This window comes from Paramacrobiotus metropolitanus, unplaced genomic scaffold (genome assembly GCF_019649055.1).
Source record: "Paramacrobiotus metropolitanus isolate TYO unplaced genomic scaffold, Prichtersi_v1.0 Parri_scaffold0000267, whole genome shotgun sequence".
In the NCBI taxonomy this organism is placed as follows: domain Eukaryota; kingdom Metazoa; phylum Tardigrada; class Eutardigrada; order Parachela; family Macrobiotidae; genus Paramacrobiotus; species Paramacrobiotus metropolitanus.
Window position 1 is genome coordinate 22,990 of NW_026570487.1, and position 12,438 is coordinate 35,427.

The following is a 12,438-nucleotide window of genomic DNA, read 5'->3' on the forward strand; positions in this document are numbered from 1 at the left end:
GATCAAACCGGAATTCGTATCCAAACCGTTTGCCTGTGGCGCGTCAAACTTAAGTTGACGATTTACGGCGATGGGCCTACGATGGTGGGGTCAAGGTTGGAAAGCGAAAGTAATGTTGGCTAATGGGATAATGGTTTGAAAACCACGTTATAAATGGCTCACGTTCTGACCATCTCACCATGAGCGTATCAGTGGCTGAACAAAAACATTCCCGAACGTCTCTGCTATCCATGTTTATTTAGTATATCTGCTTAGGGTAAGAAGGCCGTTCCTTCTGAGTTTCAATGGTTCTTCTAGTTTCATTCATTCGACAGGTTGCATGACTGCTAATGCTACCGGAAAATCCTGTACTTGAACAACTATTTATGTACAGTACTTCGCTGCAGCGTACGTGATACGCTCGCACGCAAATTCTACTACAGTTAAATTATAATAAAGTATGCATTAAAAAGTCGGTAAAATATCAGATCAAACGACACCTACCAGTGAAAAATATTCAAGTGAATCCAGTAAAAACTATTCAGTGAACTAACTGATCTCGAGAAAACAGCGCTCAGACTCTGACTACGGCTTAACGTAACTGAGGGCAATGTCCAGTAGCAACTACAGGGATTCGAAATTTTCAGGCCCGAAACAAAATCCACTATCCGTCGCACTCGTCCACTTATGCAATTTAACGAGCAGATGCCGAGTAATGCGCGACAGCTTCTCCCACTGCAGATCTTCCAGCCCGCCGGCATCCATACTCCACTTCTTCCCGTGGTAATGCGACGACGGACGCGGATCAGCCGACTGCGCCGCACAAAGTAACTACTAACTGCAAGAGAACATCACAGGTTAAAGTTTTCCTACATCATAGAAGAGTGAATGGTTCACCTTGCAGACGGCATTCGTCACTGCGGGGTCCTCGACTCCAGAGATATTCAAGCGCTGCTGGTCACTCGGTAGTTCCGAAAGTGCCGTCTCCAGTGCATCCCAAAATGCGCAGTCGAATTTATCGCCAACCGGCAGTTGCGCGGTGCCGATGTTTATCAAGACCGCGGTTTGAAATCGAGGTTCCCTCTAAGACCCCACGTATTCCCTAAATTCACTTCACAGTTCGTCATATGTATGGCACGGCACGGTAGATTGCGGCATGCGGCAATGAACTCCAGATCCCTGTCATCGGGCTGCGAGTCCGGCGATGGCTCAGGAAAAAACCAGTTTACGCCAATTGAGCCTTTGTCAGTGCGAGCGAGCCAGCGGCTGATCAGATTCCCAATGCCGACGCCGCGCAGATGCAGGGTACGCAGTTGGATTCCGGTTTGTTGGGCAGCCACATAACGGATCATGCAGAGAAAATGATCCGATGATGATCGCCATGCAGAGAAAATTATCCGATTCCCATATGACGTTGCTGCTGTTCTTTTTGTTGCAGATTACTATTGTGGAATGCTGGCGCATCCAAGATCCGGTTCCACGTGGTGCACACGGCGCGCAGCTTCGTCTGCGCCACAGTGATCAAGTTTGAAAAGACCTCTTGCCACAATTCCGTCGGTAGCGCCTTCTGCGCCTAGCCTTCATAATTGGGCATACTTGCTTCATCCTGAGAATGTGTGACCAAGGTGCGTACTTTCGCAATGAACTCGTCACTGACCCACTGAAAAGTGAAAACCGTAGCTGATTGTATCAACACGGTGTAGAGAACTAATAATCGAAATTTCCGCAGTCGATCCGCAGCTCAAAATGTAACAACTCAAATTAAACTGTATGCAAAAAAAACGCATACAGTGCGCAAAAATTGCCAGCTCTGTTTCGAAAGCACAGTCTTGTCTGCGGAATATGAAAATTGAATTGTGCTATGGATCAGCCCATATTCATACCATGATACAGCAAAATTATTGCGTTCGGAAAACCAATTACTATCTTACCGGGCGAACGCGTTCATCGGCAATTTGGTGAATGTATTCTAATTTGCCGTCCACCATATCCACCACGAAAACGGGTGTGAAGAGAGACAGGCGGCCATTGAGTCGCTTGATGAGCGCCTGCACTTCTACGGTGGATAACGAACGAACTTCTCCGCCCAAGTCCACATTGCGCTTGATAAAGCTGCCTGTAGGGATTTTTTCGTCGTGTAAGACGTTATTGTCGACATCTTGAGCTTGACAAAGTCGATGTATGGGGATAATGTCAGTGTGCTGTTCACGAGTGTCCGGAAGGTGCCAGTGAACAACGGCCGCGCTGCACAATGGCCTCAGCTTTCCTACCCAGTAGATTTCACCGGGAAGCCAAACTCATGGACCGGCTGGCGTCTCCGGCATCAGAACCTGACTCGGGATGGCTGACCGTTGATCGGCATACCCAAAATTGAGAAAGGTCGTAGGACAAGCAAAAAAGACGCGGCCGAACGGCGCAAAATTCACGTCGCCCATTCGGAGAGAACAGATCAACGAAGAGGCCATCTTCTGCAATGTCCACTACGCGTCCGTAGCGCATCCGCTGATCGCTGCACAGGACGTTCACGGTGGTATCAAGCTTGCGGTAAAAATGCATGGTAATGAAAAACCTGCGAACGTGCGAAGCGTAGATCAGCAGAGGACGGCCTCAACGGACTACATTACACCAAAAAACATTCGTACAGACCTGCAATATGCAAGTGAGAAGCGAATTGACTACTTCTGAAAAGCAAAAAGAATTCTGATTTAAAACAGAGGCATGCTATAAGTGTGTCGTGAGATCTTTCTTCATCGCACATCTGCAACGACGGATCGTCGCCTCACTCGCGCTTTATCTCTTTTCTCTCGTGACTCATGCAGCCTTTTAACCGGATAGAAAATTGTTTAACAATTATTGCTAGAAAGCCTGCTTTACTTCAGGTTACTTGTATCTGTAAAAGTATCTTTGGCGGTTATTGTTATTGCTGCATCTTGATGTGCTCGGGCTCCGCACCCATGATGGAGGAAACACTGGAATATTTGGTATTTCCTCTCTTTTATAGCATGAGCGACAGCTCTGGTACGCTATGATTAGCCTGTCGAAGTCAGTGCGCTTTGCTACTAGCGCTTCGTCTGCCAATGGCGAGAATATACCGCCCATTCCTAAAGTACGTGCGCCATTAGAAGTCGGTTTCGCCCAATAAATCATATCTACATATCCGACATCGCTCGAAGATACTGAGGTAATTATTATTTGCTCATGCTAAACAGCGCAAAGCACCATAATGAACACTGACGAAATTGGTTAATCGATTCCGCGAAAAGCAAAGCGGCATAAAACAGGGAGTGGATGTAGTGTGGTGCGATTGGTGCCTTGTCTACGGTAGTTTGTCATACAGGTTCGAAAGTTCTGGATGCCAACAACATGCCAAGAGGTTTACATACAAACAGGCGCACCAAACGTTTCTCTATGGACTGATCTTCTTTAAATTTTGCATAGAACGCACATTACTATAAAGACTGTTTTTTACCGACTTCCATCCATTTGTTCAAAGTGTAAAATTAATTTCAAAAGTTTTGAATGTCGTAACTACGGAAACGCCAGTAACGCCGACAATGGTTCACATAATGTAGTCATTAACAATTTTATCAATAATGTTTTGCAGAGGGGTCAACAACATGCCCGATAAACAAAATGGCGCCGGTTTTTTCGTGCCGCAGCAGAAACATAAAGGGTCGATCGGCTGCGAATTCCACTCTTGTCTGGGGTGGCAGACTGCAATTTATGTATCTTACCATGGTCGCCGCGGACGCGACCGTTCCTCTTTCATTGACATCTGAATAAACATAATATCCAATTAATAAGCTCTTGCTTTTTTGGCGTGTTTGATTAGACATATTCCGTCCCCCAGACTTTCTATGTAAAATCTTTCGACGTTTTTCTTCAAGCCAAACGCTTTTTTTTAGCACTTGCCTTTTTAAAAATTTAATTTAAATCATTTACATTTACGGTGCTGTTAATGACATACAGATGTCGAATTCGGTGATGTCTTCGTTCAGGACGACCTTTATAAAAATGACGAGTTCGAACTTACGCAACAGCGCCTATGTGGCGTAGTGTTGCAAGTTTACCGACCAAGCTGGAATCGCTATGATTTTACAGGACTGGAAAGTTCACGTTTACCGTTTTCTGCTTACCGATATACACCTTCTGCTTAATCTTGTCAATGCAGAGGGAACGCGTCGATATCCCGGAGAAATCGGCGCTTTCCGAAAAAGCTGACCGCATACCCAGATCCCGCAGCGTGCTATCCAAATCGATGTTGTGTTCAATGGAAAACTTCGGTACCTGTATCGTTCCGTAAGAAATTGGCTGGAGAGAATCCAGCGCCTTTTGAACCAAAGCGGGCGTCAGGGCTCTCTGCAGGTCCGACAACGCTGAACCAGGTGTCCACGTAGCTGAGCCGACATTCTTCCCCGGGAGAATGAAACACGCGCTGGAGAGTTCGTCACCGTACCACAACTGCAGAAAGCGCGCTTCTCCCAGTTCCTTACTCTCGTAATACCCACACCGCGTCAACACATGCATGGTATCCACCATCACCTGGCCGCCATCGGTCAGGGTGAAAGGTTTCTTCACCGTGTGCTCCTCAAAAAATCGATGATCTCATTCCGCTTCAAAGTACACCGAACTAATCAGTATGAATGCGGTATCTTTGTCTATGTCGGAAAGAGCCAGTGTATCGCGAATATTTCCGGATGTGTGATTCTCCACAAATTCATTGATGCGTTGAACAGCTTCAGAGGGTGCGGTGCGGAAGCGAACAGGTTGGCATACGGTGTTAAATAAAGTGCGGAGAGTGTCGGTGTAGTCGGCGTTGAGAGGACAGTCTTCTTCAATAAATCCTGCTGTGGCTAGGAACAGCCTGTAGTTTGGAACAGGAGCTGTAAAAGCATGAAAGATTCTCAAAATACGAACATTACAGTAAGCGTTTAACAACAAGACATTTCAGCGACTAATAGTTATCAGCAAAATCTGGAAAATACCATTTGGGACCGCTTAGTTTTGATCCGCATTCCTTTTCATCTCGATTAGCAACGCGCAGAAATCGTCTACAGTGTAGGCTTTGCTGAATCCCAGTAAATCCCCCATTTGTTGGCGAGTCTCTCCTTTTGCACCAACATAAGCCATGAGAACGGCGAACTCCGCACAGATCGGAGACCACAGCGAATTTCCTCCGCACGATCGCTGCCCACATAATCTTTTATAGGGAGTCACACAAAAGTCTAAACGGTACTTAGTATCCATTTCCGTCGTCGTTCTGGATTGAAGCAGTACCGTGAATTTAGGAAAAGATCAGTTTCAAGAGAGTCTTTAATAATCACGTATTGAAAAAAATTTTCCTGGCTCAAAATGTATTGCAATGCCTTGCTCGCATCCCACATGCACATACGTTCTCAACTTCTCGCTCTTGTCGTGTCGCATTATCATGCGGGCAAACCGGCAAAGTATCGTGAATGGATCAGGCTGTCCTCATCGATCGATCGATTCTCTGCGCTTTGCGCAACCGGCACAACGCGCAAACAACTTTTTCCATGTGGTGAGCAATCCAAGCACTCAACAGTCAACACTCAAGTATGTAAGCTGCGGGATATATGCATAAACCGCGGACTATTTTCTCACATTACTTCTTGCCACAGTGTCTGCTTTAAAAAGCCCATGTCAATAAGATAAATAGTATTATCGAAGCTTTCTTAGGTTCATTTGCACAAGCACTAGAAACTGCAATGTTCGATTGCCAACTACAGTTTGCTACGAATGTCATTTAAAAACACGGAGCTGAGATTATGCTCGGTTAATATTATGTGCGGTGTAGTCCGGCGGTCCGCGTTCGTCATTGCATTATCGAAAGAACTGGTGCGTGGACGGCCTGGGAGATTTGTAGTTAGAGAAATTGTCGCGCATTATCCAACTTAGGCTGGCCGAAAACCCGTTTACTGAACAAGGGGGACGGTAGCCATTGTCCAGAATCACGATATGCTGATTACGCACCTTCATGTTGTTAATAAGGGTCCGCAATAATTTTTAATCCACGGTTAAAAAAGGGACGAAAAAATGGTTTTGGTAGCGGTAAAATTCTTAAGAAAGGAAATCTGCCTTGATGAATAGGGGAAAAAATTTTGGTTGGTGAAACAAATTGGTGAAACAAATTTTGGTTTGAAAGTGAAACATATTCTTTTGACTAAGGAATGTCCTGCATTTATTCGTACGTACGAGTGCTAACATGCAATGTTCACCGATCAGCTTCTGCGGTTCCGTGGAGAGTCTGGAGACCATCCCGTTTAATGCTGCATACTGTACTGTTGCACATACTGTACCTATTTATTACGTAGTTGTTTGCTTCCGGTACATAACTGAGTACAATTTGAGTGGCTGTACAACCCGGCCAACGGCTGACCATGACGGTTAGCGATCACGCTAGCCAGTGGTTAACGACAGTGTACGACTGCGCACCCTGCATTCTGTATTTTTGCTTTTGCATTTTGCTGATTTTTGTCGATTTTGAAATTATCCACTATCCAATGTTTAATTCTTATGCGAAAATGATGAAAATTTTTATGACATGCAATGCGAAAAGTAAATCTTAATTTAGCTACTACGAGGAATGGTGCATACTTTCGGTTTTCAGAACTATGCTAACGGTTTTGAAAGTAGGCACGTTGCGCAGAACATCTGAGCGGATAGTCAACCATGCATTCATGATTTTCTTGTAGTGTGGGCGTTTTAGCGCGTCAGACCGAGTTGCATCAGGAACGATTGGCGAAGCACTTGGACATTTTTGGCTGTTGACGATGGCCCCACGAGTTTTCCCGTGGAACAGCGTGAACGTGTTGGGCGATGACGGTCTCTTTCGTTATGGACGAGTGGTGGATGTGGCGGAGCAGGGTCTGTATATCGACTTCCTCTGAGACAATCGCCGACATGAGTTCACGCCGTTTGAGCGGATTTGTCACAATTATGACAACCGATATTTGGACCGAAACGGTATGGCCCGGATGAGTCCCATACCTAAACTACCCGCAGAAGTCCTAATGCGTGAGAGTGTCTCCGGTGCGTGGACGTGGTTCCCCGCGGAATTGGCCATTCGGGCCAGCGAAATCAGGGACTCCAGTTACAGTGTGGTCATCATCAACCGCGGGAAACCGGAGGAATATGCGGATGTTATTCCCATGATACGTATTCGCTGGAAGACGTCATCCACTGATCGGCGGACTCTGTTTGGATACGAGTATCGCGAACACAGTGTAAATTCGTTCAACCGCGTGGAGAAAGGGACATTCGTCAAGGGAAGTATTACGCTGTCGGACGGGTATCCCCCGGGATTGGTTACGGCAGCGCTGCAACAACAGAAGCGACAAGTGATTTCCAGTTTCATATTCACTGGGCAAGCTGTAGGCGTGGAGATTGTGGACGGCTGTGTGGTGTACATTCTTCGCCGATCTGATGCTGGTGCGGAACCCGACAATACTCTGTTGAATTGGGAACTGGTAAGGAAGATAAGAGACTGTATATTACATGTGTGCATGTGTGCCAGTACTTCGATGTATCTTAAAACCCGAACATCTTGAGTACACTCGTACGGTTTTAACTTCAATCACAGTCCCTCCTTCAGAATTTTTGTTTAAAGATCCTGCTTCTGTGAAAAATTAGCTCTTCCGACTCACATGGTTGTGTGGCGCAGTCACCAAACAGTCCTGATTATGGAAAATTATTATTTGTAGAGTTTTGTGCACTAAATAAATTGGAACTCGTGTGTGATCGGAGTTGTTATCCGTGTACTAACAATGTTCGTTCTTTGAGCCACACCGAGGAACCTAACGTTGAATGAGATTTTCTTTAGGAAAATCTTCACAGGCTCTACGCTGCGTTGATTGATTCCATTTCACGAATGCGAGAGCAATTAGAACAGCTATCAGGACTGAGTGAAGTTGCTGTGTTGCCGCTGGAATTGTGGACGGAAGTCTTCTCGTATCTGGACACTGGGACGCAGACTAAACTGCGCTCTGTGTGTCCAACATGGAACGCCCTCCTGGATTCAAAGTGTTTGAGAGCGAATCTTGTTCTTGATAGCAGCTCGGCATTTGCCAATTCAGATCATAAGTGTAGGCCAATGTATCTTCTGATCGCAGCTCTCTTCAAGTTTTCCTGTTCCGCGCACTACATTGCTGTAGTTGATAATCCCCGATGGCCGTGGATAGGTGACGTGGGTGCCTCGGAAGTGTTCCACGTTATTAACTTCATTGCACGGCGCAGTAGCGCCACTGTACTGACGGCTGTTTTCTTGGTTGGACTGCATTTCTGTCTGCTGAGAAGCCGGTATAACGAACACCGGACGCTTCATTCGTCTCTTGCTGGTCACGCCGGAAGCACTCTCCGGAAGCGCGGTATGATATGTCGCGGTCTTCCATGTGACAACGTCCATATTGCAAACTGCACTATCGCTTTGGAATGCCTGGAGTTCAGCAATCGCAATGGACGCGATCGCTTTTCGCTTTCTGCCAAGATTCTCGTGCATGAGCAACACGTCACTGGCGATTTTGCCAGCGCACTGTGGAGTGCCTTGGAAGCGGGATTGTCAGCCCCACGCCCCATGGAGCTGCATCGCTTGGCTAAATGGTTATCACTGCACGCACACGGCGTGCAAACTTTGCATGCTCGAAGATGTGTGACCTTTGTCTGCAAGTTAAGTTTGCACGGACCAGGCATGTGTACGAACTTATTTTTTTCACTATGCTACTCAGGGTAATCCATTTTCGAGTTACTAATGCCTTATGAAACTCTGAAGCGTTACTTGCTACACAAAACGCGTGTAACTCAGGTAACTCTTTAACACACATGTACTGTATGTTACAACGTAGCGTAGCGCGGTATAACTTGAGACTTTGTTTTATCAATACAAGAACAGCGTAACTCGCCTGCACCCTGTAACGCTTTGCTCCAACGGTGTGTAACTCTCCATATTATAATCTGCTGATGTCTGTAACGGGCACCAAACGCAGTAACGAAAAGCTTTGCGATATCACGGTATTCTTGTTGCAGACGCTGTGTGCGACGCAGACGGCGGATCCGCGTTCAGCGCTGCATTACCGCGGGAAGGAGTGGTGTGAGGACGGTTTGAAGGGTTTGAAGGTACAGAAGCTATCGCGTGTGGCGCAGCATTTCCTCATCCAGCTGATGGGTGCCTTGCCAACTTAGCTGTTCCTGGTCTCGCAGAAGCACGCAGAAGTGCGGTTTGTTTCACGACAAATATTGGACCCCTGCACTAATAGAGTTTGTCCTTTTGCAGCGCTTCTTGACACCATTTCCGTTGTTTTGTTTTGTGAAGTGTTTCCATTATTTCTATATAATTTGATGCGGAAGTAGATATTACCCTTTGGTACACATTTTATCGGTTGCTAATTTTTTAATAATGCTCTTAAGCTCCGTGTGCAGCCTGTTAGTGTCAGCAGGACTCAAAGACATATAATTAAAGGGATAGTGTTCGCATTAATCCTAGGTTAGTAAAAAAATTATGAAAAGGAATTGTGAAATCGATGTCGCTTTATATACCTCAATTTCATTCAACACTATACTTTTAACGCTGACACGATCTGTTGCAAGTGTTGATCGCAGTCCTATGTAGTTGATATAACCGCCAAAATGACTTTGTAAACGCAGTTTTCTTCCATCTAACAGCTAACTTCTGCCCTCCTAGTTTTGAAATTCCAGATCTACAGCTTATTCTGCGAAAAATTAAATACCAGGTAATTACTCAGTAGCGGTTGGGAATTTTCGAGTTAGTGACAGCACTGTCAGGTACAGGTTAAAGCATTAAGTAAAGTTTAGGGCGATGATGAAACATACTGCGTTTGTGTCTGTTACACTTTTCTTCGCACGATGCATTATGCTAGCGTGGTCAAAATTTAAAGATGGTCAAGCAAGTTTCGTTACTGTTATTCGTTTTGTTTGCAAAATGATTGCATAACCCTAGTATTTCGGTCATAAAGTTGACGCGCGTCGATTACCGTGTCAATTTTGCTTTGATGATTTTTATATTACAATTATCGATGAATTTCTTATAAAAGACCACGATGAATTTCTTATAAAAGCTAAGCGTCAGTTTAAGGGAAAAGACCACTGAATAGCGTCTACATGCAGAAAATAGCAGCGTTCGCAAGGAAAGTCGGCAGTGTAGCATACCGGAAAAGGATTACAATAAAAGCCATTGAAGTGAATCAAATAAGACAGAAACCAGTAAACTGAACAAATTTAATAAAATCCCCCGAGAGCAGTTCAAAGCGTCGCCAGACAAACTGAGGGAACGTGTCGAACTACAGGGATTCGAAATGTTCAGGCCCCAAACACAATCTGCCATCCGTCTTACTCGTCCACGTATGCAGATTAACGAGCAGATGCCGAGTAATGCGTGACAGCTTCGCCCACTGCAGATCTTCCAGCCCGCCGCCGTCCACGCTCCACTTCTTCCCGCGGTAATGCGAGGACGGACGCGGATCAGCCGACTGCGCCGCACAAAGCATCTGCAGGAGAACTTCCCAGGTCAAAGTTTCCCAAATTCATAAAAGAATGAATGGTGATTAGTACTGATTACTGCTGTTCACCTTGTAGACGGCCATCGTCGTTATGGGATCTTCAGTTGCAGAGGCTTTCAACCGCTGCTGGTCACTCTGTTGTTCCGGAAGTGCCGCCTCTAGTGCATCCCAAAATGCGCAGTCGAAACCATCGTCAAGTTGCAGTTGCGCGGTGGCGATGCTGATCTCGACATAAATCTTGAACTGAGCTTTGTTCCCAACATACCACCACGTGTTCGCCAGATCAACTTGGCAGTTCGTCAAATGGATGGTGCTGCATGGTAGATCGCGGCATGCCGCAGTGAACTCCAGACTGCTGTCATCGGATCTCGTGTCCACTGGTGGACCAGGAAGAAACCAGTTGAGGCCAATTTCGTCATCGTCAAACGGCACTAAGCTGCGGCCTATCAGATTACCAAGGGCAACACCGCACAAATGAATGGCACGCAATCGGATTCCGGTTTGCTGGGCAGCCAAGAAACGGATCAGGTCGAATACTTCCTTCGCGTAGTGCATGCTCCACCAACCATTAACCCCGAGGTATGTTATGACGACGCGTTGCGTGCCGGGGCATAAGAATTTATACACAGTCGCCAAGCAGAGAAAATTATCCGATTCCCATGTGAAGTTGCTGCTGTTGCTTTCGTTGCAGATCACTATTGTGGAACGCAGTGCTGACGCATCCAGGATCCGGTCCCACGTGACGCACACGGCGCGCAGCTTCGTCTGCGCCACGGTGTCCAGGTTGGAAAAGACCTCTTGCCACAATTCCGTCGGTAGGGCTAGCTGTCCCAAACCGCCATCGATGGGCGGAACCGCTTTGGCAGGGAAACCTTTGGCAATGCTGCGTACTTTCTCAATGAACTCGTCAATGAGCCACTAAAAACCGTAGAATACATGAGAGCGATGTAGGGGAATTGAGGATAAAAGTCTTTCCATTACGAGTTTACACTGTACCGTAGAAAAAGTCCATACAACTACAAGCAGAATATTTGCCGTGGAAAAACCGACTTCCTTCTTACCGGGCCTCTGTCTTTATCCCCGATCTGGCAAATATATTCTAAATGGCCATCCACTATGTCCACAACAAAAACTGGTGTAAAGAGAGACAGCTGACCATTCAGCCGCTTGATGAGCGCCTGCCTGGGCTTTGCCAGTGGAGAGCGAACAAAATTCTTCGCCCACTTCCACACTGCGCCTGATAAAGCTGCCGGGAGGGATTTCTTTGTTCTGTACGACGTTGCCGTGGACATCTTCAGCTAGGCGAAAGCGCTGTACGGGGACGATGTCGGTGTGGTGCACACCCATCTCCTGCCAATGAACAATGGCCGCTCCGCACAGAGGGTTGCGTTTTGCTGCCCAGTGGATTTCCCCCGGCATCCAAATCCATGGACCCACGGGCGTTTCTGGCATCAGAATCTCCCCCGAGATGACTATCCGTTCAGCGATATAAAACTGGCCCAGATCGTATAAGGTCGGAGGACGCGGAAAAAGATGGAGCCGAACGGCGTAAGTTCACGTCGCCGATTTGGACAGAACAGATCAACAAAGAGGCCATCTTCTGCTATGTCCACTACGCGTCCGTAGCGCATCCGCTGATCAGTGCCCAGAACATTCACAGTGGTATCAAGCTTTTCGTAGAATCCCATAGTTGACGGGACTATGCAAAAAATGCAAAGCGTAGTTCAGCTGGGGATGGACATAACGGACTACAGTGCACCAAAAAGTATTCGTACAGACCTGCAATGTAAAGTGACAAGCGAAATGATTATGGAAAGCAAAAAGAAATTCTGATTTAAAAGAGAGGCATGCTATATGTGTGTCGTGAAATCTTTCTTCATCAGTGCACCAAAAAACAATCGTACAGACCTGCAATAAACAAATGCGAGGC

The 12,438-nt window shown here is 46.4% G+C and overlaps 1 long non-coding RNA gene across 2 annotated transcripts; it reads right to left on the reverse strand.

The window, feature by feature from the left end:
* Positions 1-373: 373 nt before the first annotated feature.
* Positions 374-5,355, reverse strand: LOC129601710 (uncharacterized). Of its 2 annotated transcripts, XR_008692271.1 has the most exons (6): positions 4,965-5,355; positions 4,116-4,862; positions 2,626-2,660; positions 1,911-2,548; positions 877-1,639; positions 374-817 (listed from the first exon to the last, which is right to left on the reverse strand). It is a non-coding gene; the product is annotated as an uncharacterized LOC129601710 (long non-coding RNA). The 2 variants fall into 2 exon arrangements; XR_008692270.1 differs by having other exon boundaries at positions 1,911-2,660.
* Between the last annotated feature and the right edge of the window lie 7,083 nt (positions 5,356-12,438).